This window comes from Thamnophis elegans, chromosome 15, assembly GCF_009769535.1.
Source record: "Thamnophis elegans isolate rThaEle1 chromosome 15, rThaEle1.pri, whole genome shotgun sequence".
Taxonomy (NCBI): Eukaryota; Metazoa; Chordata; class Lepidosauria; order Squamata; family Colubridae; genus Thamnophis; species Thamnophis elegans.
Window position 1 is genome coordinate 1,873,984 of NC_045555.1, and position 25,966 is coordinate 1,899,949.

At 49.2% G+C, this 25,966-nt stretch overlaps 1 long non-coding RNA gene across 1 annotated transcript; it reads right to left on the bottom strand.

The window, feature by feature from the left end:
- Positions 1–22,137: 22,137 nt before the first annotated feature.
- Positions 22,138–25,735, bottom strand: LOC116518764. The gene is made up of 2 exons (XR_004256578.1): positions 25,622–25,735; positions 22,138–23,707 (listed from the first exon to the last, which is right to left on the bottom strand). It is a non-coding gene; the product is annotated as an uncharacterized LOC116518764 (long non-coding RNA).
- Positions 25,736–25,966: the final 231 nt, after the last annotated feature.

Consider the following 25,966-nt stretch of genomic DNA (forward strand, 5'->3'; position numbering starts at 1 on the left):
GCTCTGATGGGGCGCAGGAGTTCATGGCTTCCATGACAGCCATGGGCTTGACCCAGGTAATTCGGGGCCCAACCCATGCAGCGGGTCACATGCTCGACCTCGTATTCCTCTCGGAGCAGTGGATGTGTGATCTTGGTCTGAGGGGTAATGAGATCATACCCCTGTCGTGGTCAGACCACTGCCTACTGAGGCTTGACTTCCGGAGGCCAAACCCCCACCGTAGGGAGGAGGAACCGACCAGGTGGTTCCGCCCCAGGCGACTTATGGACCCGTTGAGGTTCCAGACGGAGCTTGGGGTTATTCCTGATACTCTCGCCCACAGTTCGGCGGAGACTCTGGTTGCCGCCTGGCATTCGGCGGCGTCGGAGTCTCTTGATCGGATTGCGCCACTACGGCCCCTCCGGGTCAGTGGATCCCGGAGGCCTCCTTGGTTTACCGAGGAGCTCCGGGAGAAGAAACGCCGGAGGAGATGCCTAGAGCACCTGTGGAGGTCCGATAAGTCCGAGGCGAACCGAGCACTTCTGACCACCTGCACCAAGGACTACGTTAGGGCATTAAGAACTGCCAAAAGATCATACATCTCTGCCTTGGTTGCGTCCGCCGAGTCACGCCCAGCCGCCCTGTTTAGGATAACCCGCTCCCTCCTTAATAGGAGGGATGCGGGAGACCCCTTGCAGGGTAGGGCTGAGGACTATGCTCAATTCTTGGCGGACAAAATAGCTCGGTTTCGATCGGACTTGGACTCCACCGCAGTAGACCCAGCCGAGACACAAGAGGACTACTTGGCAAATCATCTCTGGGTTGAGTTCCAGGATGTTGCCTCTGGGGATGTGGACAAGGCCATTCGAGCTGTAAGTGCCTCCACCTGCATTCTGGACCCGTGTCCCTCCTGGCTGGTTGCCAACAGCAGGGAGGTGACACATGGCTGGATCCAGGCGGTCGTGACCGCCTCCCTTCGGGAGGGGCACTTCCCCGCCGTACTTAAAACGGCGGTGGTGAGACCCCTCCTGAAGAAACCATCTTTGGATCCAGCCATTTTAAACAACTTTCGTCCTGTCTCCAACCTCCCCTTTATCGGGAAGGTTGTTGAGAAGGTGGTGGCCTTCCAGCTTCAACGGGCCTTGGAGGAAGCTAGTTATCTTGACCCCTTCCAGTCTGGCTTCAGACCTGGTTACAGCACAGAAACCGCTTTGGTCGCATTGACCGATGATCTCTGGAGGGCCAGAGATGGAGGCTATGCGTCCATCCTGGTTCTCCTTGATCTCTCAGCGGCTTTCGATACCATCGACCATGGTATCCTTCTGCGACGACTGCGGGAGGTGGGAGTGGGAGGCACTGTTCTGCAGTGGTTCTCCTCCTACCTCTCGGACAGGTCGCAGTCGGTGTTGGTCGGGGGGCAGAGATCGTCCCTGAGGCCCCTAACATGTGGGGTGCCCCAGGGTTCGGTCTTATCCCCCCTACTATTTAACATATACATGAAACCGCTGGGCGAGATCATTCGGAGGCACGGGATAAAATACCACCAATATGCGGACGATACGCAACTGTATCTGTCCGCCCCGTGCCAACTCAATGAAGCGGTGGACGTGATGAACCAGGGTCTTGAGGCCGTTAAGAACTGGATGAGCGCCAACAAACTGGTACTCAACCCGGACAAGACCGAGTGGCTGTTGTGCTTCCCTCCCAATAATTTGGCTAATGTACCAACGCTTAGGCTGGGGGGTCAAATTTTATACCCCTCAGATAGGGTCCGCAACTTAGGAGTCCTCCTGGACCCACAGCTGACTTTTGACCACCAGCTGTCAGCTGTGACCAGGGGGGCATTTGCCCAGGTTCGCCTGGTCCGCCAGTTGCGGCCCTACCTAGATCGGGAGGCTCTCACAACAGTCACTCGAGCCCTTGTGATCTCTAGGCTGGAATACTGCAATGGGCTCTACATGGGGCTGCCCTTGAAGTGCATCCGGCGACTACAGCTAGTCCAGAATGCAGCCGCGCGAGTGATAGTGGGCGCACCGCGGTTCGCCCACGTTACACCTGTCCTCCGCGAGCTGCACTGGCTACCTGTTGGTCTCGGGGTGCACTTCAGGGTACTGATGACCACCTTTAAAGCACTCCATGGTAGTGGATCTGGGTACTTGAGAGACCGCCTTCTGCCGATTACCTCCCTACGACCAATTAGATCGCACAGACTGGGCCTCCTCCGAATCCCATCTGCCAGTCAATGCCGACTGGCGACCACACGGAGGAGAGCCTTTTCTGTTGCAGCTCCGACCCTATGGAACGATCTCCCCGTTGAGATCCGTACCCTCACCACCATCCAGACCTTCCGCGCAGCCCTCAAGATCTGGCTCTCCCAGCAGGCCTGGGGATAGGTTCCCAATTCACCCGCCCGAGTGTTTGATTGCTGAACGAAAGTTGTGTTTTTACTATTTTTCTTTGTTCACATTCTGTTGTTTTTGACACTGCACCCCTCTCCCTTGTGGTTGTAAGCCGCCCTGAGTCCCCTCAGGGAAAAGGGCGGCCTATAAATCCCAATAAAACTCAAACTCAAAACTAAACTCAATCGGCCGTGGACTCTAGGGAGGAGGGCTGGATGGGAGAGGGGAAATTAAAAGTTCACCGTATCTCCCTGAGATGCTGCTTCAAGGTCAACCAGCTGGGAACGAAAGACAGTTTCATAGCAACCTAGCTAGTCTAGAGAATAGAATAGCAATAGCAATAGCAGTTAGACTTATATACCGCTTCATACGGCTTTCAGCCCTCTCTAAGCGGTTTACAGAGTCAGCATATCGCCCCCACAGTCTGGGTCCTCATTTCACCCACCTCGGAAGGATGGAAGGCTGAGTCAACCTTGAGCCGGTGAGATTAGAACCGCCGAACTGCAGATAACCGTCAGCTGAAGTAGCCTGCAGTGCTGCACCCTAACCACTGCGTCACCTCGGCTCTCTAGGGGTGAGGAGATAGGGGTCTTCCAGTATTTGAAGGGCCACCACAAAGAAGAGGGGGTCAACCTATTCCCCAAAGCACCAGGACAAGAAGCAACGGATGGAAACCAATCAAGGAGAGAAGCAGCACGAAATTAAGGAGAAACTTCCCACCAGTGAGAGCAATTAACCCGTGGAACAACTTGACACCAGAAGTTGTGTGTGCTCCATCCCTGGAGGATTTTAAGAAGACACTGGACGACTACTTCTCTGGAGTGGTAGAGGGTCTCCTTCCTGGACTAGAAGACCTCCAAGGTCCCTTCCAGCTCTATTCCGGTTGACCGAACCTACCCTTGAAGTGATCCTTGAATTTGATTGGATATGGGGCAGGGTGGAGGCAGAAAGCAGAGGAAATTAAGGGAAGGGAAAGTTCAACTTGAGGATTTTGGCCCGCGCTTGTCAGTTCCGGCTTTGCATTACTGTAATTCACTTGACTTTTAGTGAACAACGCCTTTCTCATCAACTGAAGCCAAGCGTCGTTACTTACTTAGAGGTTCAAGCTGACATTAAGCCTGAACCAACAGGACCTCACTCAACCAGGTCTTCTCAAGCACCCTTCTTTGCTGAATTAAGGGTCCCCCACGAGGTCATCCAGACCCTCCTCGGATCCATTTGACACTCTCAGCTCAGCCTAGCTAATATCAGGCTTACCAAGAAGACCAGGCAGGAAACATGGCCAGATAAGGTCATTCTACATTTTTGCACATCTACTTAATGAACCATCGCAACTCTGAAAGGACAATTCTTCCACTGTCTCCCGTACAGCCGGAGAAACTTGCGAGAGTCTCTCCCAGCCTCTTCGTCCACTCATCATATAGCTGAGATCTAAGCCACCCCTAAGGGACATGACGGCTCAGTGGCTAAAGACCCTGAGCTTGTCGATCAGAAAAGTCGGCAGTCCGGCGGTTCGAATCCCTATCCCCGCCGCGTTAACGGAGGGAGCCCCCGTGACTTGTCCCAGCTTCTGCCAACCTAGCCGTTCGAAAGCACGTTAAAAAATGCAAGTAGAAAAAGAGGAACCACCAATTTTGGTGGGAAGGGAACAGCGTTCCGTGCGGCTTCGGGAGTTGAGTCATGCCGGCCACATGACCACGGAGACGTCTTCGGACAGCGCTGGCTCTTCGGCTTTGAAATGGGGATGAGCAGCGCCCCCTAGAGTCAGGAACGACTGGCAGATATATGTGAGGGGAAGCTTTATCTTTAAGCCACCACTGATCTAACCGTTCCCAAGACCAACAGAGTCCAGGCATTGTGGTTTTGTGCAGTGGTGGGTTCGGTAGTGGTTTGCTGGCTCGAACAGGTTTCCTGGTCTCTTCTCCCATCGCCAGCATATTTCTGCACATGCGCAGAACAGTTTCCAATAAACTGTGCATTTGCAGCAATGTGCGGTGTGCGGTAGTAAACTGGTTAGGAACCTACCACTGGTTTGGTGGCACTGGCAGTGGGCTTGGGGGTGGGGAGGAGAGGAGATGGTTCCTGCCAGGGGTCTGGGGGTTGGGACTTCTGCCAAGGCCCCCCCCCCTGGCCTTTCCCACACAGCTGTCCTAATCTAGATTATCTAGCAATCTCAGCCTTCCAGATAAGGCCACTCCTGCCTTATCAATATTATTGATTACCGGGGTGATGCAAACACCGTGAGAATACGGTTTATATCACCTCCGTGGTGGCAGAAGATGCCATAAATAACGGATGTAGTAAGAATTTCCCAGGATACTCGTGGAAAATAAACATCACCTCTAAACTCATCTATCAAACGTGTCAGTCCGTTCACGGGAGAGGGGGAGGGGGGGAATAATTATGGCTTTCATAAACGTCATATTTCGTGATTCACCATTCGGCGTGGCACCCACTTTATGGTAGGAGCTAAGTTAGTAAGAGCGAAGGAATAATAAAATGACAGAGTTGGAAGGGACCTTGGAGGTCTTCTAGTCCAGCCCCCTGCTCAAGCAGGAGACACTTCCATACAGGATAAAAGGATAACAGAGTTGGAAGGGACCTTGGAGGTCTTCTAGTCCAACCCCCTGCTCAAGCAGGAGACACTTCCATACAGAATAAACGGATAACAGGGCTGGAAGGGACCTTGGAGGTCATCTAGTCCAACCCCCTGCTCAAGCAGGAGACACTTTCAAACAGAATAGCAGAGTTGGAAGGGACCTTGGAGGTCTTCTAGTCCAGCCCCCTGCTCAAGCAGGAGACCCTTCCATACAGGATAACAGAGTAACATAGTTGGAAGGGGCCTTGGAGGTCTTCTAGTCCAGCCCCCTGCTCAAGCAGGAGACCCTTCCATACAGGATAACAGAGTAACATAGATGGAAGGGACCTTAGAGGTCTTCTAGTCCAACCCCCTGCTCAAGCAGGAGACACTTCCATACAGAATAAACGGATAACAGAGTTGGAAGGGACCTTAGAGGTCTTCTAGTCCAACCCCCTGCTCAAGCAGGAGACACTTCCATACAGAATAAACGGATAACAGAGTTGGAAGGGACCTTAGAGGTCTTCTAGTCCAACCCCCTGCTCAAGCAGGAGACACTTCCATACAGAATAACAGAGTAACAGAGTTGGAAGGGGCCTTGGAGGTCTTCTAGTCCAACCCCCTGCTCAAGCAGGAGACACTTCCATACAGGATAACAGAGTAACATAGTTGGAAGGGGCCTTGGAGGTCTTCTAGTCCAACCCCATGCTCAAGCAGGAGACCCTCTATCTTCCTTATTCCATCCCTCTTTTATTTTTTTTTCTTTAATCTGCAATGAATGTAGAAGGTTGACGTGTAACATGGAAATGGATTTTAAATCGAAAGGAGTCGTTTTGACAGCGAGGGCTAGAAAGGCTGCGATTAGGAAGGAAACGAGGGAATGCGAAATCATAAAATATTAAGACACGGGTTTTACATCTTGGAGCGAAGGGAAGGACGCGACAAGAAGTATGAGGAAAGTGACTTTTATTCAGCTCATAGTGGAAAACGATTCAACGAGGTGTATTTCGCGCCCTACATTTATACCCCCAGGTTTGAGCGAGGGACCAATGGGGCGTCGAGTAGCTCGACCAATCAGGGCGAGGATTGGACCGGCTCTGCCCGGGAACCAATCAGGAAGAGTCCTTTGTAGCTCGACCAATCAGGGTGAGGATTGAGCCGGCTCTGCCCGGGAACCAATCAGGAAGAGTCCTTTGTAGCTCGACCAATCAGGGCGAGGATTGAGCCGGCTCTGCCCGGGAGCCAATCAGGAAGAGTCCTTGTTCGCGCGCTTGTATTTCCCGCACTAGTATTCAACACCCCTCCCCCCCCAGTCATAGAGTTCCTTTAGGAGGGGCAAACATAGTCTTGTAGGTAGGCGGGACGGTGGCGTTCTCGTCCCGATCTCCGTGGTTCCCCGGCGGTCGTCGACGGGGGGGAAACCGCTGGCGGAGGCGTGTCCGTGGTGGGGGCTTGAGCCGACGGCGCGGCCCCGCGAGAGGGCATTGGCTCCGGGTCCCGTGCCCGATGTCCGTCCGCCTGGGGTGGCGTCTCTGTGGCCAACGGGGTGTCTGGTAGGGGCCCCGTGCAGTCCGGTTGGGGTGTAGGTTCAGAGTCTCGAGAAGGGCTCCGCGGAAAGGAGTAGCCAGCTGGGGTGCGCCTGCCCGGAAGGTTCGCGACGGCTTGACCCCCGTTTGCCGGGTGGAAACGGTCCGTGGGGAAAGGAGTCAATGGGGGTGGCTCCTGTTGAGAGCAGATTTCTGGGGAGCTGGGGCCGTCTCTTTCCGCAGGAAGGCGACGCCTTAACTGGTCCACGTGTCGCCTCCATTGTGTCCCGTCGGCCAGGCCGACCCTGAAGGAACAGGGGCCGGTCAGAGCTGTGATGGTTGCGGGAACCCACCGTGGATCCCCGGAAAAGGAACGGGCCCATACAGGATTCCCTAACTTAAACGCGTGGGACGGAAGGGCCCCCAGGTTGCTTGGCGGATCTCCTGCGTAAAGTGGATGGAGCCTGTCTAGGGGGGTTCGCAATCTCCTACCCATCAAGAGCTCCGCGGGACTTTTGTTGGTCGATGGGCAGGGTATGGAGTGCTGGCTCAAGAGATAGGCCGCTACTCTTTCTTGCCAGTCGCCCTGGTCCATGCGGCCCAAGGCTTCTTTTGCTGAGCGAACTGCGCGCTCCGCCCGGCCGTTGCTAGCTGGGTGGTAGGGGGCTGTGGCCGCGTGTCTGATCCCCTGTTCGGCCAGGAATTCTTGGAACGTGGTGGAGGTAAACTGGGGCCCGTTATCGGAGACTATCACATCCGGTAACCCATGGGTAGCGAACATCTTACGGAGGGCCCTTACTGTACTCTCTGCTGTGGTGGAGGTCATGATTACTAGCTCCACCCACTTGGAGTAAGCATCGACCACTATCATGAAGTTCCGGCCGTGGAAGGGGCCGGCAAAGTCGATGTGTAAACGGGACCATGGGCCTCTAGGGATCTCCCACTCTCGAGGGGCGGCTATGGGGGGATTCGGCCTAGAGTTTTGGCAGATCCTGCATCGGCCTACGTAGTCTGCGATTTCTGTGTCTAACAAGGGCCACCATACGTAGCTACGGGCTAAGGCTTTCATTCGTGCTATGCCTGGGTGGTTTTTGTGGAGTGCGGGCAGGATTCGTGCTCGTAGGGCTGTAGGGATCACTACCCTATCCCCCCAGACAAGGCAACCCCCGTGAAGGGCGAGTTCGGCCTGTCGCACTTTGAATGGGCGGAAGTGTTCCGCTACCTTTTCCGTGGGCCACCCCCTCAAAACCCATGAAGCGACCTGAGATAGGACGGGGTCAGCCTTTGTGCAGGCTGCCACGTCCGTGGCAGAAACGGGGAGGTCGGATTCGGCAATGGACAGAACAGAGAGCGCGGGCACGTGGGCTGTGTCCGTCTCTGGCAGGGGGCAGCGGCTCAGGGCGTCTGCGTGTCCTAGCTGTTTGCCCGGACGGTATAACAGCGTATACGAGTACGCCGTTAGGAACTCTGTCCAGCGTGTCATGCGGGGGGACAAGATGGGGGGAGTCGGCTTGTCACCCGCCAGTAGTCCCAGGAGGGGCTTGTGATCCGTGACTAGGGTGAACTTTCTACCATAAAGGTAGTCATGGAACCGCTTAATGCCGGACACTGCAGCCAGGGCTTCTTTATCGATTTGGCTGTAGTTCCGCTCCGTGGAGGAGAGTGTCCGGGAATAGAAGGCTATGGGGGCTTCTGAGCCGTTTGGGAGGACGTGGCTCAGCACCGCCCCTACGCCATAGGGGGAGGCATCGCAAGTCAGAATTAGAGGCATCCTATCGCTGTACTGGATTAGGACTGCCGATGAAGTTAAAATATCCTTTATAGCCGCGAACGCGTGCGCTTCACGGCTACCCCATTTCCAGGCTGCTGACCGGTCAAGTAGACGGTGTAGCGGCTCAGCTAGTGACGCCTTGTGGGGGATAAAAGGGGCGTAGAAATTTAAGAGCCCCAGGAATGCTTGTAACTCCGCCCTAGAGGTGGGTGCGGGTGCGTTTTTGATGGCGGCAACTTTGGAAGGAGTGGGGTGGATGCCTTGGGCATCAATGAGGAACCCCAGGAATTCAACTTTGGGAACTGCAATTTCGCATTTGCTGCGCTTTAATTTCAGTCCCGCCTCCCTGAAACGTGTGAGGACCTCCCGCAGCGTTTTCAGGAGCTCCGAGTGGCTGGGGGCTGCGACCAGGACGTCGTCGAAGTAGGGAACGACGCCTGGGAGCCCGTGGAGCAACCGCTCCATGAGGCTCTGGAAAATCCCAGGGGCGACCGAGACGCCGAATTGCAGACGGCGGCAACGGAAAGCTCCGCGGTGGGTGACGATAGTCTGGGCTGTAGCCGCATCGTCGTCTACGGGAAGCTGCTGGTAGGCCTGTGCCATGTCTAGCTTAGCGAAAATGCGGCCCTGTCCTAAGGAGTGGAGTAGGTGCTGTACTACGGGAACCGGATACGGGTTTGCCTGTAGGGCCAAATTGATGGTCGACTTGTAGTCGGCACATATTCTCACCGATCCGTCGGGTTTGACCGGGAGGACTATGGGGGTTTCCCAGCGGGCGTGATCTACGGGCTCGAGTACCCCTTGTTCAATTAACTTATCGAGTTCCGCATCTACCTTTGCTCTCAATGCGAAAGGGACCCTGCGTGCCTTTAGCCTAACGGGGGCGACCTGAGGATCGAGGCAGAGAGAAATGGGGGTACCCTTGTAACAACCCAATTTTCCGTCGAACACATCTGAGAACTCGTCTAGGACGCTATCTACGGGGAGGGAAACTACCCTGTGTACCCCTTCTATGGTGAGGCCCAAAGCGGAGAACCATTCTAACCCCAGGAGGGCGGGCAGGTTGTTCCTTACGACTAAAACTGGGAGTTTCCCTTTAAAATTTCCATATTCCACCCGGATGTGGTATAACCCAGCTGTGGGAATCCCATTTCCCTGGTAATCTAGGAGGGAGACCCTGGCGGGGCGCAGCTTTCTCTGGGGGACCCCGGGGCAAAGGCGGGAGAACAAAGCCCAAGATAGGAGAGAACGGGATGAACCGGAGTCCACCTCCATTTGGCAAAGCTGACCTTCGAGACGGACGGCGGTGCTTATTTTCCGGTGGCCGGCGGGAACGGGGGATGCCTGGTAGACCACGCAGTCGGCGCTGGGGGGCTGGTAGGTTGAGTGGCAGTCCTCAGTGCGCCTCGCGGGACGTGGCTGCTGGCGGCGTGGTGGTGCCGGGCGCTGGTCGCTGGGCTGCATAAACGACGGGGCTGGCAGGGGAGCCCGGCATACTCTGGCGAGGTGTCCTTCTCCTTGGCAACGGCGGCAGACGGCAGAACGGTACGGGCAGGCTGTGCGGCTGTGGCGGCCGCCGCATCCGCGGCAAGGTGCGTTTGAGGCCGGCTGAACGGGTGCCGGTGGTTGCTGGGGTGGCCTCCGTTTGGGCTGCAGCCTCATCTGGCCGACGATTTCCTCCTCCTCCTCCTCCTCGTTTCGGCAGGGGAGAGATCGTCGACGAGGTTCGTCTGGGCGAGCGGCCCCGCGACGGTTTGTGCGGGGGGGTTTAGCTGGAGGCGTTCCATGTCGGCCGTGGATTGCTCGGAGAGTTCGGCGGCTCGCGCTATTTCCACGGCTTGCATCAGGGTAATCTTGTGATTCCGGAGCAATCGGCCGCGTAAGTGTGCGTCGCGGACCCCGCACACAAACTGCTCCGCAAGGTTTTCCTCCAGGTCTGCAAAATCGCACTGGGCGGCCACAGTGCGCAAGGCCTCCAGAAAATGGCTAATGGATTCATTAGCCCTTTGTACTCGGCGGCGGAAAGCGAAACGGCGTGCAAATAAAGAGGGTGAGGGAGCGTAGTGGTTCCTCAGCCTGGACATCAGCTCGGCCCACCCAAGTTTGTATGCTGGCCTCGGGGCGGCCAGGGCTCTCGCAGAGGCGAACATGGACGGCTCACAGCAGGACAGGAAGAAGCTGCATTTCTCCTCATCGGTCTGAGCCTGGTTTTTCGAAGCGATCAGGTAACACTCGAACCGCTCCATGAATCCGTCCCATGATTCTCCGGTGGCTCCGCCGAATGGCGCGAAAGGAGGAAGCGATGACGCCATCGTGGTGTGGGGCCGGAGAGGGGAGAGGAAGGACGAAGAAAAATTCGCGTTCGCTGCCGGAGTTCTCGGTCTGACGATAGCGTTCTGGCTGGTTCAGACGCGGCGGCAGCTGGCTGTTCTTCTTCGTGGTCGCGGGAATCGGAATCCCATCCTCGTCGCCAGTTTTACATCTTGGAGCGAAGGGAAGGACGCGACAAGAAGTATGAGGAAAGTGACTTTTATTCAGCTCATAGTGGAAAACGATTCAACGAGGTGTATTTCGCGCCCTACATTTATACCCCCAGGTTTGAGCGAGGGACCAATGGGGCGTCGAGTAGCTCGACCAATCAGGGCGAGGATTGGACCGGCTCTGCCCGGGAACCAATCAGGAAGAGTCCTTTGTAGCTCGACCAATCAGGGTGAGGATTGAGCCGGCTCTGCCCGGGAACCAATCAGGAAGAGTCCTTTGTAGCTCGACCAATCAGGGCGAGGATTGAGCCGGCTCTGCCCGGGAGCCAATCAGGAAGAGTCCTTGTTCGCGCGCTTGTATTTCCCGCACTAGTATTCAACAACGGGGCTTTTCAAAAGCCATTTATCTGGTGTTAAAATTACTACTTATGAATTATGAGGAGGTGGGAGCTGTCTGGAACTGGGGCTGGCTGGGGGCTTTGCAAAGCCTGAATATCAAAAGGGACATTGATATTCCAAAGCAAAGGAATTCACCCCAAATTTAAGGAGGGAAAACTCTAAACTCTGGATTGCTCCATAAATCAATTCAGGATCAAGATTGAAGTGGCCTAGGGTCTCCGGCTTGAGCAGGGGGTTGGACTAGAAGACCTCCAAGGTCCCTTCCGGCTCTATTCTGATTGATTGATTGATTGATTGAAGTGGTTTAGGATCTCCTGCTTGAGCAGGGGGCTAAACTAGAAGACCTCCAAGGTCCCTTCCAGCTCTCTTCTCATTGATTGATTGATTGATTGATTGATTGATTGATTGATTGATTGATTGAAATGGTCTGGGGTCTCCTGCTTGAGCAGGGGGTTGAACTAGAAGACCTCCAAGGTCCCTTCCAGCTCTCTTCAGATTGATTGATTGAAATGGCCTGGGGTCTCCTGCTTGAGCAGGGGGTCAGACTAGAAGACCTCCAAGATCCCTTCCAGCTCTATTCTGATTGATTGATTGATTGACTGATTGGTTGATTGAAGTGGCCAAGGGTCTCCTGCTTGAGCAGGGGGCTAGACTAGAAGACCTCCAAGGTCCCTTCCAGCTCTATTCTGATTGATTGATTGATTGAAATGGTCTAGGGTCTCCTGCTTGAGCAGGGGGTTGAACTAGAAGACCTCCAAGGTCCCTTCCAGCTCCATTCTGATTGAATGATTGATTGAAATAGCCTATGTTCTCCTGCTTGAGCAGGGGGTTGGACTAGAAGACCTCCAAGGTCCCTTCCAGCTCTATTCTGATTGATTGATTGATTGAAGTGGTCTAAGATCTCCTGCTTGAGCAGGAGGCTAGACTAGAAGACCTCCAAGGTCCCTTCCCACTCTTTCTGATGGATTGATTGATTGATCGATTGAAATGGTCTGGGGTCTCCTGCTTGAGCAGGGGGTTGGACTAGAAGACCTCCAAGGTCCCTCCCAGCTCTCTTCTGATTGATTGATTGATTGATTGATTGAAATGGTCTGGGGTCTCCTGCTTGAGCAGGGGGTCCGACTAGAAGACCTCCAAGGTCCCTTCCAACCCTATTGCACTATGTTTTATCCTCTTTCTGATTTTCGATTCAAAATTCCTTCTTCTCGATTCTTCTGGGGAAGCCTCCCCCCCCCCCCAATTCCTCCTACTTCACCCAACGTTCCTGAAACTCTTGGGTGCAGGGTGGTTCCCAAAGACTGATGCTTGACCGTGTGTGTGTGTGTGTGTGTGTGTGTGTGTGTGTGTGTTTGTTTGTTCGGTCCTTAGCAACCTTGTTGCCGGATGTCTATACTCCCCGCTTCTCCTCCTCCTACCTAGGACCTCCTTGCCCTCCTGCCCAAGCATTCAGGGGGGGAGATGGTGGACCTACCATGGCTTCTGGGGTCTGCTCTTCCTCCTGCTGGCTTCGGACGGCAAGAGGGGTGCGTGATGGGCTCCGTAGTCGCGGATCTTTCCCTCCTCTCTCTCTCACTGCTTCTGCCGCCCTCGTTCTGAGTTCCTGCAATCCCCCGCTGGAACGGAACAAAATCCAGATTTGTGGAGCTAAGCTCCCAGCCACAAGCTGTTGTGCGTCTCCGCCAACCCCCCTGTGGCCAGAGGGCAAAGACCGAGGAAGGGGGACAGAGCTCCGGCTTTCCCCAGGCAGGCAAGAAATGAAAAGGGACACCGACACCACCCCAAAAAATTGAGAAGCAAGGAGGGGGGAATCTTGTACAAATTATGTACTCTGTGCTGGCTGGGGAATTCTGGGAGTTGAAGTGCACACAGCTTAAAATTGGCAAGGTGGAGAGACAAGGATGCCTCTGCTCTGCTCTGTTCTGTTCCATTCCATTCATATTCTGCATTCTGTTCTGTTCTGTTCTGTTCTGTTCTGTTCCATTCCATTCCATTCTATTCTATTCCATTACATTACATTCATTTTCTGCATTCTATTCTGTTCTGTTCCATTCTATTCATTTTCTGCATTCTGTTCTGTTCTATTCCATTCCATTCTATTCCATTCAATTCTATTCTATTCATTTTCTGCATTCTGTTCTATTCAATTCTATTCTATTCCATTCCATTCATTTTCTGCATTCTATTCTGTTCTGTTCTATTCCATTCTATTCTATTCTATTCCATTCCATTCCATTCCATTCATTTTCTGCATTCTATTCTGTTCTATTCTATTTTATTCTATTCTATATTCCATTATTTCTTTATTCTATTCTGTTCTGTTCTGTTCTGTTCTATTTTATTCCATTCTATTCATTTTCTGCATTCTGATCTGTTCTATTCTATTCCATTCCATTCCATTCTATTAACTTACTTTATTGTTTTATTTGCTGAGAATGGCGCTTCAATCCACGTGTCACTCAAAACGGGGGGGGGGGACAGTTCCACTTTCAGATACAACCATGTGTGCTAATTCAAGCCCGCTTTTGCTTTAAAAGGACCCGCAAGTACACAAATCTGTGGCGCCCTCTACTGGTCAGCTATACAATTCATTCCTACCCTCTTTCACGTAAATATTAAGACCGATATTAGAGTCTTGAATTATGGAAAGAGGGAGGGAGGAGAGGAGAAGGAAGGAAATGGGGGGGGAGGATGACAGGAAGGAAGGAAGGAAGGAAGGAAGGAAGGAAGGAAGGAAGAAAAGAAAGATGTGATGGATGGAAAGGAAGGAAGGAAAGAAAGATGTGATGGATGGAAAGGAAGGAAGGGATTGGAAGGAAGGAAGGATGGAAAGAATGAAGGAAGGAAAAAAGGAAGGAAGGAAGGAAGGAAAGAAGGAAAAGAAGGAAAGGAGGAAGGAGGGGAGGAGAGGAGAAGGAAGGAAAGGGAGGAAAAAGGATGACAGGAAGGAAGGAAGGAAAGAAAGAAAGAAAGATGTGATGGATGGAAAGGAAGGAAGGAAAGATGTGATGGATGGAAAGGAAGGAAGGGATTGGAAGGAAGGAAGGAAAGAAGGAAGGAAGGAAAAAAGGAAGGAAGGAAGGAAGGAAGGAAAGAAGGAAAAGAAGGAAAGGAGGAAGGAGGGAGGGAGAGGAGAAGGAAGGAAAGGGAGGAAAAAGGATGACAGGAAGGAAGGAAGGAAGGAAGGAAGGAAGGAAGGAAAGAAAGAAAGATGTGATGGATGGAAAGGAAGGAAGGAAAGAAAGATGTGATGGATGGAAAGGAAGGAAGGAAAGAAAGATGTGATGGATGGAAAGGACGGAAGAAAGGGATTGGAAGAAAGGAAGGAAAGAAGGAAGGAAGGAAAAAAGGAAGGAAGGAAAATGTGATGGATGGGAAGGTAGGAAGGATATCTACATCCCTGGCTTTCTGCTACTGCATTAACTTATTAGATTTAAAGTCGATAAATGGGCCTTGGGCTTTGAGGAGGGTCCTGTAAGAATGAATTTTACAGCAGAATTATGTACAAAGGAGGAATGTGTAATTGCCAAATTGGACAGCCTTCCCTTAATTTGAATCTGACATCCGTCTGGCCGTTTTAAGCATCTGCTGAAGCTGATCTCTTTTAATAACATCTGTCAGCCGGGAAGAAGAAGGAAAAAAAAGACTATCAGGCAGCTTCCTAATTATGCATGTGTGCCTGCCTCTAAAACTAACCCCTCTCTTGGAAAAAGAGAGATATCTTCTCCATGTATGTTAATGGGAATAATCCAGCAGAAATGAGGTTTGTATGATGGCTGCAGGATGATCTCAAAAGCTGGGGAGTTTTGAGCAAATTATGAGAAGGAACTAGAGGCTTTTAAAATTTGTCCGAAATGGTCTAGGGTCTCCTGCTTGAGCAGGGGGCTGGACTAGAAGACCTCCAAGGTCCCTTCCAGCTCTATTCTGAGGGATTAATGGATTGAAATGGTATAGGATTTCCTGCTTGAGCAGGGGGCTGGACTAGATGACCTCCAATGTCCCTCCTATTCTGATTGATTGATTGATTGAAATGGTCTAGGGTCTCCTGCTTGAGCAGGGGGCTGGACTAGATGACCTCCAAAGTCCCGTCCAGCTCTATTCTGATTGATTGATTGATTGATTGATTGGTTGGTTGATTGATTGAAATGGTCTAGGGTCTAATGCTTGAGCAGGGGGCTGGCCTAGAAGATCTCCAAGGTCCCTTCCAGGTCTATTCTGATGGATTAATGGATTGAAATGGTATAGGATTTCCTGCTTGAGCTGGACTAGATGACCTCCAAAGTCCCGTCCAGCTCTATTCTGATTGATTGATTGATTGAAATGGTCTAGGATCTCCTGCTTGAGTAGGGGGCTGGACTAGAAGACCTCCAAGGTCCCTTCCAACTCTCTTATGCCGTATTATTCTGTGAATTGAGCCTGCAAGCTGTCACAAGGAGGAGAAGGGTCTTACGGCCCACTTCACCTGGGTTTGGAGCTAGGCAACAACACAGAGGAACCGTAACAGAATAATAGAGTCAGAAGGGCACTTGGAGGTCTTCTAGTCCAGCCCCCTGCACAGGCAGGAAACCATATACTATTTCAGACAAATGGCTATGCAACATCTTCTTAAAGACTTCCAGTGTTGGGGCATTCACAACTTCTGGAGGCAACTTCTGTTCCACGGATTCATTGTTCTCACTGTCAGGAAATTCCTCCTCAGTTCTAAGTTGCTTCTCTCCTTGATTAGTTTCCACCCATTGTTTCTTGTTCTGCCCTCAGGTGCCTTGGAGAATAGCTTGATTCCATCTTCTTTGGGGCAGCCCACTCCCAAATACTAGAGGATTGCTGTCATGTGAATTCTACTTCTTTTTTTCACTAGACTAAAGATGCCCAATTCCAGCCATCTTTCTTTCTCTGTTTTATCCTCCCGTCCCTTCATCCGCTTGATGGCTCTTCTCTGCCCTCTTTCCGGAGTCTCCACATCTGGATGCAGCATTCCACGGGTGGGGGCCTTTCCAAGGCTTGACCCAGAGATCTTCACGTGATTCTGAGTCTACGCCTCTGTTTACGGCGGCCTAGGACTTGTGTTGGCCTTCTTGGCAGCTGCCTCCTCTGGTCCATCAACGCAACATCTTGGCCTTGGGATGTTGGCTTTCGTTTCACCCAGCTGCAAATGCGTTCGGATGTCGCCATGGATGGCCAGAGGCCCACCTGTCATGGGTTTGTCAACAGATGTCCTTCCATGCATGAGAAAACCGGGTTTCCATTCTCCTCCGTTGGCCCACAAACCTCCTTGTTTGTTCACTGAAGCCTACAATGATGGGACAAATATTATCGATGGCGTCTCTGGCCTAAATTTTTGAACGTGCTGGGGGGGGAGGGGAGGGTGGTGGTCCTCGTGGGTGGCTCCTCCTCCACCTCAGCGGCTTGGGAAGCCCACCACCTTCCGCCAATGGCATCTCCTTTGAGATGTCCGTCATCCTTCCTCTTCCAACGAGATGGTTCCGCAGGCGTCGCGTGAAGGCCCCACCCGTTGGGCTGAAGGCCAGCCTGCCCCCTTACCCTACGCTTCCCGGAGATGGGAGAAGATGATCTCGCTTGATGAGCCCTGAACTTTTGAACCCGTGGAAATTCGTCCTTTGGAGGAGTCATCAAGAGTTCAGTGCCCTTTCGCACGTTGGCGCCCTGTGAAAGAGGCCATCACGAGTAATATCCGTCAACGGTTCAAGGCCGTCAACACAGCTGGCCTGGAAGGCGCATCGTAGAAGACCCAAAACATAGCCACAATGTCCTTTTGTGTCTCGGTGCCAATTAGGAGGCCAGCTTGGTGAGGAATCGAGCCGGGACACCTGCGTGGTCTTCTGTCCCCCCCCAATCCAGCCGTCCCCACACACACACTCTCGGTGGCTGCCCTGTCTCTCCCCTGCCAAGTTGCATCACCCTCTGAAAGTCTATTTTTGACAAAGCGGTCCAGGGGTGTGAAAATCCTTCTCTGGGAAGGCAAAGTTAATTGGAGAAGATCGAAGCATCACGCATGGATGGCTTCTTCCCTCCCCCCCCCCCACCAGGAGACAGCAGAAGGAGCCGGGGGAGGGAAGGGATTCTCCATATAACGGCAGTCCTTGCGGTGGGGATCCTGGATGCGAAATGGTGAAGGCTGCTACAGTGATGGTAAAGAGGGGTTAGCTCTGTTTTTGAAAAGAAGCGAAAAGAAAATGAAAAGAAAGAAAAGATGTGGCCAGGGGGGTGGAATAGAAGACCTCCAAGGTCCCTTCCAGTTCTATTCTATTCTATTCTACTCTATTTCTATTCTATTCTATTTCTATTCTATTCTATTCCTGTTCCTATTCCTATTCCTATTCCTATTCCTATTTCCATTTCCATTTCTATTCGATTCTTTCTGCACTCTGTTCTATTCAAATTCTATTCTATTTTCTTTTCTATTCTGCATTCTATTCCATTCTAGTTTTTTCTGCATTCTGTTCTGTTCAAATTCTATTCTATTCTGCATTTTTCGGCATTCTCTTCTGCTATTCCTTCTATTCTACTCTGTATCTTTTCTGCATTCTATTCTCTTCAAATTCTATTTTCTATTCTATTCTGCATTTTAGTGTATTCTATTCTACCTCTTTTTCTGCATTCTCTTCAAATTCTATTCTATTCTGCATTTTTCTGCATTCTCTTCTGCTATTTCTATTCTATACATTTTTTCTGGATTCTATTCTATTCTCTTCAAATTCTATTCTATTCTATTCTGCATTTTTCTCCATTCTATTCTGTTCTGTTCTGCATTTTTCTCTTCTCTTCTACTGCTACTCTTTCTATTCTATTCTATATTTTTTCTGCATTCTTTTCTATTCTGTTCGGCATTTTTCTGCATTCTCCTCTGCTATTCCTTCTATTCTACTCTATATTTTGTCTGCATTCTATTCTCTTCAAATTCTATTTTCTATTCTATTCTGCATTTTTCTGCATTCTCTTCTACTTTTTTTCTGCATTCTCTTCAAATTCTATTCTATTCTGCATTTTTCTGCATTCTCTTCTGCTATTTCTATTCTATATATTTTTCTGGATTCTAGTCTATTCTCTTCAAATTCTATTCTATTCTATTATTCATTTTTCTGCATTCTATTCTGTTCGGCATTTTTCTGCATTCTGTTCCATTCAAATTCCATGCTATTCTATTTTCTACTCTATTCTATTCTGCATTTTTCTGCCTTCTATTCTATTCTGCCTTCTACTCTCCATTCTGTTCTCTTCTGCAATTTTTTTTTCTGCCTTCTATTCCGTTCCAATCAGACAGTCCCAACTCAACGATATAAATGCAGAGATCAGTCTGGGCACCCCCATACCAATACCCTGATGTGATTTCACCGAGTCGGCAACCCGGATTTGTGTCACATTGCGTGACACTGGGTGGAAGGATCGTGAGTTGTGTCCTCCTGCCCTAAGGACATGCTACATTGGCTCCTTGCCCAGGTCAAAAAAAAGCCTTCAAAAGCTCATCAACATGAAGCCAAAGTAGACAAAATTATCCTCCAGCCACGGAAGGGAAATTCTAAGCATGGAGTGTGGAGCAGGCCATAAATTATTGACAGCGAGCATGTGGGTTAAGCTTAGAAAGTTTTTTTAAAATTTTCAGTGTTGGAGGAAAACCTGACATGAAGGTTGCTCTGTCAGAATCTTCTCCTTATCTTATCTTGTCTTACATTATCACAGTCTATTTTCTACTCTATTTTTTTCTGCATTCTGTTCTATTCAAATTCAATTCTAGCTTCCCCCCCCATTCTGCATTTTTCTGCATTCTATTCTACTTCCCCCCCCTCTGCATTCTGTCCTGTTCAAATTCTATTCTTTTCTGCATTCTCTTCTGCTATTTATGTTCTATAAAGGCTGTATATATGCATGTTCCAGCATAACTCCAGATCGCCTCGAGCAATTTCAACCAAACTTGGTACACAGATGACTTACTCTCCGGAGAAAAAATACTGTGGGAGTAAGACACCCCTAACGCCTCCCTGGTGTGTGCGTTCTGTTAAGATGCAGCCTGTTGTGCCTTAAAATGACTTCTACTGTACAGCGCATAGAGTTGCCACGGTAACGGCTTCACAGTACTCCACAAGGGGGCTCCCTCTGGGATAAGATAATATAAGAATATAAACTTCCTAACAGTGAGGACAATTAACAAGTGGAACAGCTTGCCCCTAAAAATTGTGGGCACTCCATCCCTGGAGGTTTTAAAGAAGTAATTAAGACCACAGTCCAGATTCTCCTGCTTGAGCAGGGGATGGACTAAAAGACCTCTAAGGTCCCTTCCAGCTCTATTATATTCTATTCTAAGATCAAAGGGAGGAGGAGCCCCACTTTTTTTGCAGAAAAGTAACAGGGGGGGAAAATCAGAAACCTTGTGTGGAAATCAAAGCAGTCAAAAGCCTTTTCTGGGATTTCAGAACAACCAAGTGAATTTCGTCTGTGGTTGAAGTCTGACTAATATCACAATCTGGATGGGAAGTTGGGGCGACAAATTTTCATCTTCTGCCAACTGAGTGAGACTGGATGGGTTCATTACAGTTCACTAGCAGCTATTTCTGTCAGGAAATTTCTCCTCAGTTCTAAGTTGCTTCTCTCCTTGATTAGTTTCCACCCATTGCTTCTCGTCCTGCCCTCAGGTGCCTTGGAGAATAGCTTGACTCCCTCTTCTTTGTAGCAACCCCTGAGATATTGGAAGACTGCTATCCTGTCTCCCCTAGTCCTTCTTTTCATTAAACTAGACATACCCAGTTCCTGCAACCGTTCTTCACATGTTTTAGTCTCCAGTCCCCTAATCCTCTTTGTTGCTCTTTTCTGCCCTCTTTCTAGAGTCTCCACATCTTTTCTACATTGTGTTGACCAAAACTGAATGCAAATATTCCAAATGTGGCTTTCCCAGGGCCTTGTAAAGTGGTATTAACCCTTCACATGATCTTGATTCTCTCCCTCTGTTGATGCAGCCTAGAACTGTGTTGGCTTTTTTGGCAGCTGCTGCCCACGGCTGGCTCCTATTTAAACGGTTGTCCACTAGGACTCCAAGATCCCTCTCACAGTTAATACTGTTGAGCAAGGCACCACCTATCCTGTACCTGTGCATTTCGTTTTCCTTGCCTAAATGTAGAACCTGACTCTTTTCACCATTGAATTTCATTTTATTAGATAGGGCCCAATGTTCAAGTTTGTCAAGATCCTTCTGTGTCTTAAGCCTGTCTTCTGGAGTGTTGGCTATTCCTGCCAGCTCGGTGTCATCTGCAAATTTCCCCATTTTTGAGCATGTGCTCAAAAGCCCAATGGGGCTTATTATCCAGGGAGGTCTTATTTTCAGGGAAAACAGGGTAGACATTCAAAGACTCAAGGAAAGAAGAACTGGTCCAAAACGGTCACACTTCACATTTATTTTGGAAAAAAAAGTCTTCTTAAAAATACTCCTACAAAGATGGCGGAGTAACAGGTTCTGCGTTCTCTTTATAAATACATCGGGTTGCCCTTCTCCCCTTTCCCGCAGACACCGCAAAGATGTCCCACGAAGTGCAGGGAAGAAGGCTTGGTTGGAATGGAAGACGCACCCTTGCGGGGGAGGACAAGGGCTGGAAAAAACCACCTCTTATTCACATTTTTGTCGTTGTCGTTGTGTTGTAAAAAACTGCAAATACTGTCGGGGTAAAGAACAAGGGTGACCCCTGTGGGGTTATCCTTAAGACGGAGACCTGGCGATGAACTGAGATGCATCTTCGTGAAGCTTCAAGTCCTTCCAAGCTGGACGGTCCATGAATGTACAGAATTCGGGACCCTCCAATTCCGCACACACGCCCCACACCCCCCCTCCCAAAAGGAAATTACAGACAAGAAAAATCTTAATTTTTAAATAAATACTCGCTCCCGTTGGAAGCCACTTCTCCTCCGTATAACATCGTTTCGCGCCGGATTCACAGCCGGAACGCCAAAAGCTGGTTTGAAGATGGCAACCTATTTATCCAAGGGGAATAACGTCGCCTTCCAGGTGAAAGGCTCTTGATGGTGTTTCTTCTAACTTGCGAACCCCTTTGGCTCATCCTTAAATCAGTCTCCTTTCTCGCACCAAAGCCTTCCTCGCAGGAGAACCGCAGTACCCATAAGCCTGCCATTTTATTGCTCGGGACAGGTGGACGTGAGCTCGGTAAAGCAGATGAAGGGAGGGGGGAGAAAATGAGATTTTTACACACACAAAAGCAGAGCCAAGCTGCGAAAAGCCACAGGTGGTGTGACTCCCAGAATTCTCCACGCTGGCGGGGGAATTCTGGGAGTTGGAAGTCCACGGATGCCGGCTGCAGAATTGAGAATGGAGCATTTTGTAAGCTTAGCAACCTGGAGACGGGTGGACTTCAACGCCCAGAATTCCCCATGCATCCAATGTGTACTTCAACTCCCAGAATTCTCCACGCCGGCTGGGGGATTCTGGGAGTTGAAGTCCACAGACGCCAGCTGCAGAACCGAGAATGGAGTATTTTGTAAGCTTAGCAACCTGGAGACGGGTGGACTTCAACGCCCAGAATTCCCCATGCATCCAATGTGTACTTCAACTCCCAGAATTCTCCACGTCACCTGGGGGATTCTGGGAGTTGAAGTCCACCCATCTTCAAATTGCGAAAGTCTACGACAGATAAAAGATTCTGGAAAAAAGCTCTTTGTGAGCCAGCTTGCAGAGGGGGAGAAAAAAAAAACCCACATCTTAATTTGAATGAAAATTAATGAGTGGGTGGGAGAAGAGGAGGCTCACGATTTGAGAAAACCCACCAGGGATAATTTGGCACGGCAAGCCAAGCCCCCTCCTCTTAAAAGAAAAGGGGGAACGAGGCAGGCTTGGAGTAGACTTCTCGTGCAAAAGCGAGTTTGGATCGGAGCGCTCCCCCTTTGCAGGCATACATCAAAAGCTTTGTGTCTGTGTGTGTTTGTGTTGTTTTTGAAAGGGAGACCTTCTGACACAAAACAGAGTTAATTTCCTCGCGGCTTTGTGGAAAATCCTGTCCTGCACTTGCGGGGAACAACGTCCCGAGTTTTCAAAGACACAGAAGCTCATTCCCTTTCCTATCGGCGTCTCGCTCGCTCGCTTATAATTGCTTTGCGGATTCGACCTGCTTCGACTACAGGTAGTCCTCGGCTTATGGGCCGCAATCGAGGTCAAACCTTCCATCGCTAAGCCAGACGGTTGGGAAGTGAGGTTTGGCCCGCTTGACGACGTTTCTCCCCACCGGTGTTAAGGAGATCGCCGTTGTGGTTAAATTCGTCGCACTTTTGTTAATCGAAGCGGGTTTCCTCCCTCGGCTCTGGGAGAAGGTCGTAAGAGGGGATCACGTGACTCCGGGGCATTGCGACCGTCATAAATACGAGTCGGTTGCCAAGTGGATTTCGATCCCGTGATTGTGGGGAGGCTGTGATGGTCATGTGAGCAATAGTTTCTAAGTTTTTGCGGCTTTGAATGATCACTGAGTGAATTGTCGTTAAGTCGAGGAGTACCTGTATCGGGCAGGGTCACCCGTACAAATGCAAATGGAAAAAAAATAGGACCTCTCTCTCAACACACACACACACAAACACACACAAACTTAGAAGCAAGTTGGTGTCAATGCCTGGCTCCTTGGGAGGAGAAACACAATTATTATTATTATTATTATTATTTGCATTCGGAGGAGGCCGAAGAAAACACTGCCTGACCCAACCTGCTGGGGACCCCCATGGCAAACGGAGAAGTCATGGACAAGCACAACAGAAAAGCACAACAAGTCTACAACACGCTACAAAGGGAGGAAGGCCTGGTGAACATGGCGAGTGTGTCAGAGCTGCCGTTTGCGGGTGCAAAAGAGGAACGGGCTCCGGGAAGCGCCGAGAAATCCAAACCCGATCCCGTGTCGCTCAAGGACCGACCTGAACCGTAGGAAGCTCCTTTAGGGACTGTGGGGAGGAAGAGGGTTGAAGAGGACATCAAAATTCGTAAAAAAAAACCTTCTGTCCTTCGCAGGAAAGAGGGTTTCAAAAAAAACCCGTCCGTAGGTAAAACCTCCTGTCTCTGGCCCCTTCTCCGGTCCAGCTCTAAAATCACGTCCACCAAACCCTGGATGAGATGAAGCCTCCTTAGCTCCACTCCGGACGTTCGGAGACTTCCTGTGTAGACGGCGACGCTGAAACGGCTCGTTCGAAGGATGGACGGGGTGGAAGAGGGGCCGAGAACGGGCCGCTTGCCATCCCTTCCCCGACTTTAGCCCTTTAAGGAGAAGGTCCCACGCCACCCACGCGGGATTTGGACGTGTCCTCCTAAATAAGAAATCCAGGGTGGCTCCGGTTTGCTCAGAGTCCGTGGTCGCTCGACGCTCCGTGTCCGTCTGGTTCGGGGAGGCCCCGAGGCCCATGGGAAAATTGGACGCGCTCCAGGACAACGAGGGAGCGGGGCCTCCGAACCTGTGGTCGTGTGTGCGAGAAGCACATCTCAAACTTCCACGGACTGGATCTGGCTCATTTGTGTCCGCATCACCTGGACGCTGTTCAGAATCTTCTTCTGGTGTCCGGCCAGCGTCACTCCAACTCGCAAGATGTCTCTGGAGATGGGAAGAAGAGCAGGGGGAGGGAAGATTAGGGAGGGACCGCATTGTATCGTAGGGTATTTTGTATTGTATTGTATGTTGTATTTTATATTGCATTGTATTTATTTTGCATTTTGTATTGGTTTGTGTTTTGTGCTGTGCTGTGCTGTGCTGTATTTTGCATGGTTTTGTATAATTTTGTATTGTATTTTGTTGTGTTGTACTGTATTGTATTGTATTTTGCATTTTGCATTTTACTCCACTATATTATACTGTACAGTATTGTATTATGCTGTATTGTATTTTGTATTGTAGTGTATTTTATATTGCTTTGTATTTTGTATTGTTTTGTGTTTTGTATTGTTTTGTGTTTTGTATTTTGTATTGTTTTGTATTTTGTATTATAGTGTATTTTGTTTGTGTTGCACTGCACTGTATTGTATTTTGTATTGTTTTGTGTTTTGTATTGTTTTGTGTTTTGTATTGTTTTGTGTTTTGTATTGTTTTGTGTTTTGTATTGTTTTGTATTTTGTATTGTTTTGTGTTTTGTATTGTTTTGTATTTTGTATTTTGTATTGTTTTGTATTTTGTATTGTAGTGTATTTTATATTGCTTTGTATTTTGTATTGTTTTGTGTTTTGTATTGTTTTGTGTTTTGTATTTTGTATTGTTTTGTATTTTGTATTATAGTGTATTTTGTTTGTGTTGCACTGCACTGTATTGTATTTTGTATTGTTTTGTGTTTTGTATTGTTTTGTGTTTTGTATTGTTTTGTGTTTTGTATTGTTTTGTGTTTTGTATTGTTTTGTATTTTGTATTTTGTATTGTTTTGTATTTTGTATTATAGTGTACTTTATATTTCTTTGTATTTTGTATTGTTTTGTGTTTTGTATTGTTTTGTATTTTGTATTTTGTATTGTTTTGTATTTTGTATTGTAGTGTATTTTATATTGCTTTGTATTTTGTATTGTTTTGTGTTTTGTATTGTTTTGTGTTTTGTATTTTGTATTGTTTTGTATTTTGTATTATAGTGTATTTTGTTTGTGTTGCACTGCACTGTATTGTATTTTGTATTGTTTTGTGTTTTGTATTGTTTTGTGTTTTGTATTGTTTTGTGTTTTGTATTGTTTTGTGTTTTGTATTGTTTTGTATTTTGTGTTGTACTGCACTGCATTTTGCATTTTACTGTACTGTATTGTACTGTACAGTATTGAATTATACTGTATTGTATTTTGTATTGTTTTGTGTTTTGTATTGTTTTGTGTTTTGTATTGTTTTGTGTTTTGTATTGTTTTGTATTTTGTGTTGTACTGCACTGCATTTTGCATTTTACTGTACTGTATTGTACTGTACAGTATTGAATTATACTGTATTGTATTTTGTATTGTTTTGTGTTTTGTGTTGTTTTGTATTTTCTGTTGTTTTGCGTTTTGTATATTGTGTTGTACTGCACTGTATTGTATTTTGTATTGCATTGTATTTTGCATTTTGCAGTGTACTGTACTGTATTGTATTGTATTGTATTGTACTCTATTGTTTTGGGTATTGTTTTGTATTTTGTATTACATTGTACCTTACTGTATTGTATTTTGTATTGTATTCCATTCCATTCCAAGCCATTCCATTTTGGCATACTTTATCTTATTTTATTTCATCCTTTTATTCACGATTCTGTTTTACGGGTAGCCCTCGACTTACGACCACAACCGCCCCCCCACCCAACACTTCCGTTGTTAAACGAGACACCCGTTAAGTGAACTTTGCACCCTGGCCACCGCCCTTCAGCGCATCTCTGCGCTTCTGGCGTCACTCCCGCAGTTGCTAGGCGAATCTGACTCCCCCCCACGAAATCGTTTCAAGTCGAGAGCCACCCGTGTTTTGGTTTTACGCGAGGGAATATTTTGCAGCTTTAACGTTTGGTGTTCTTACTCCATCGTCATCTGGGAAACCAAGTCGAAAGTGGAGAATCCGTTGCTGGTGAAATTCTCTTTGTACTGGCCCATCTTGATGGCTTCCAGCCACTCGTCGACACTGTTGAAACTGGAATAATCGGGGATCGTCCGGTCCAGCAAAGGAAGATTAATCCTGCAAGGTCAATCAAATTTTTTTTAAAAATCAACTTCAATTTCAATTTGCCAACAAGCGCAGGGGGGTTCCTCGATTTACGGCCACAATTTTTGGTGCTCAGCGAGACGTTCGCCCTGTTTTTTTACGACCATTCCGGGCCACAATCCCTGCGGTTGCGAAATTCATCGCCCGGCGGTGAAGGGAACC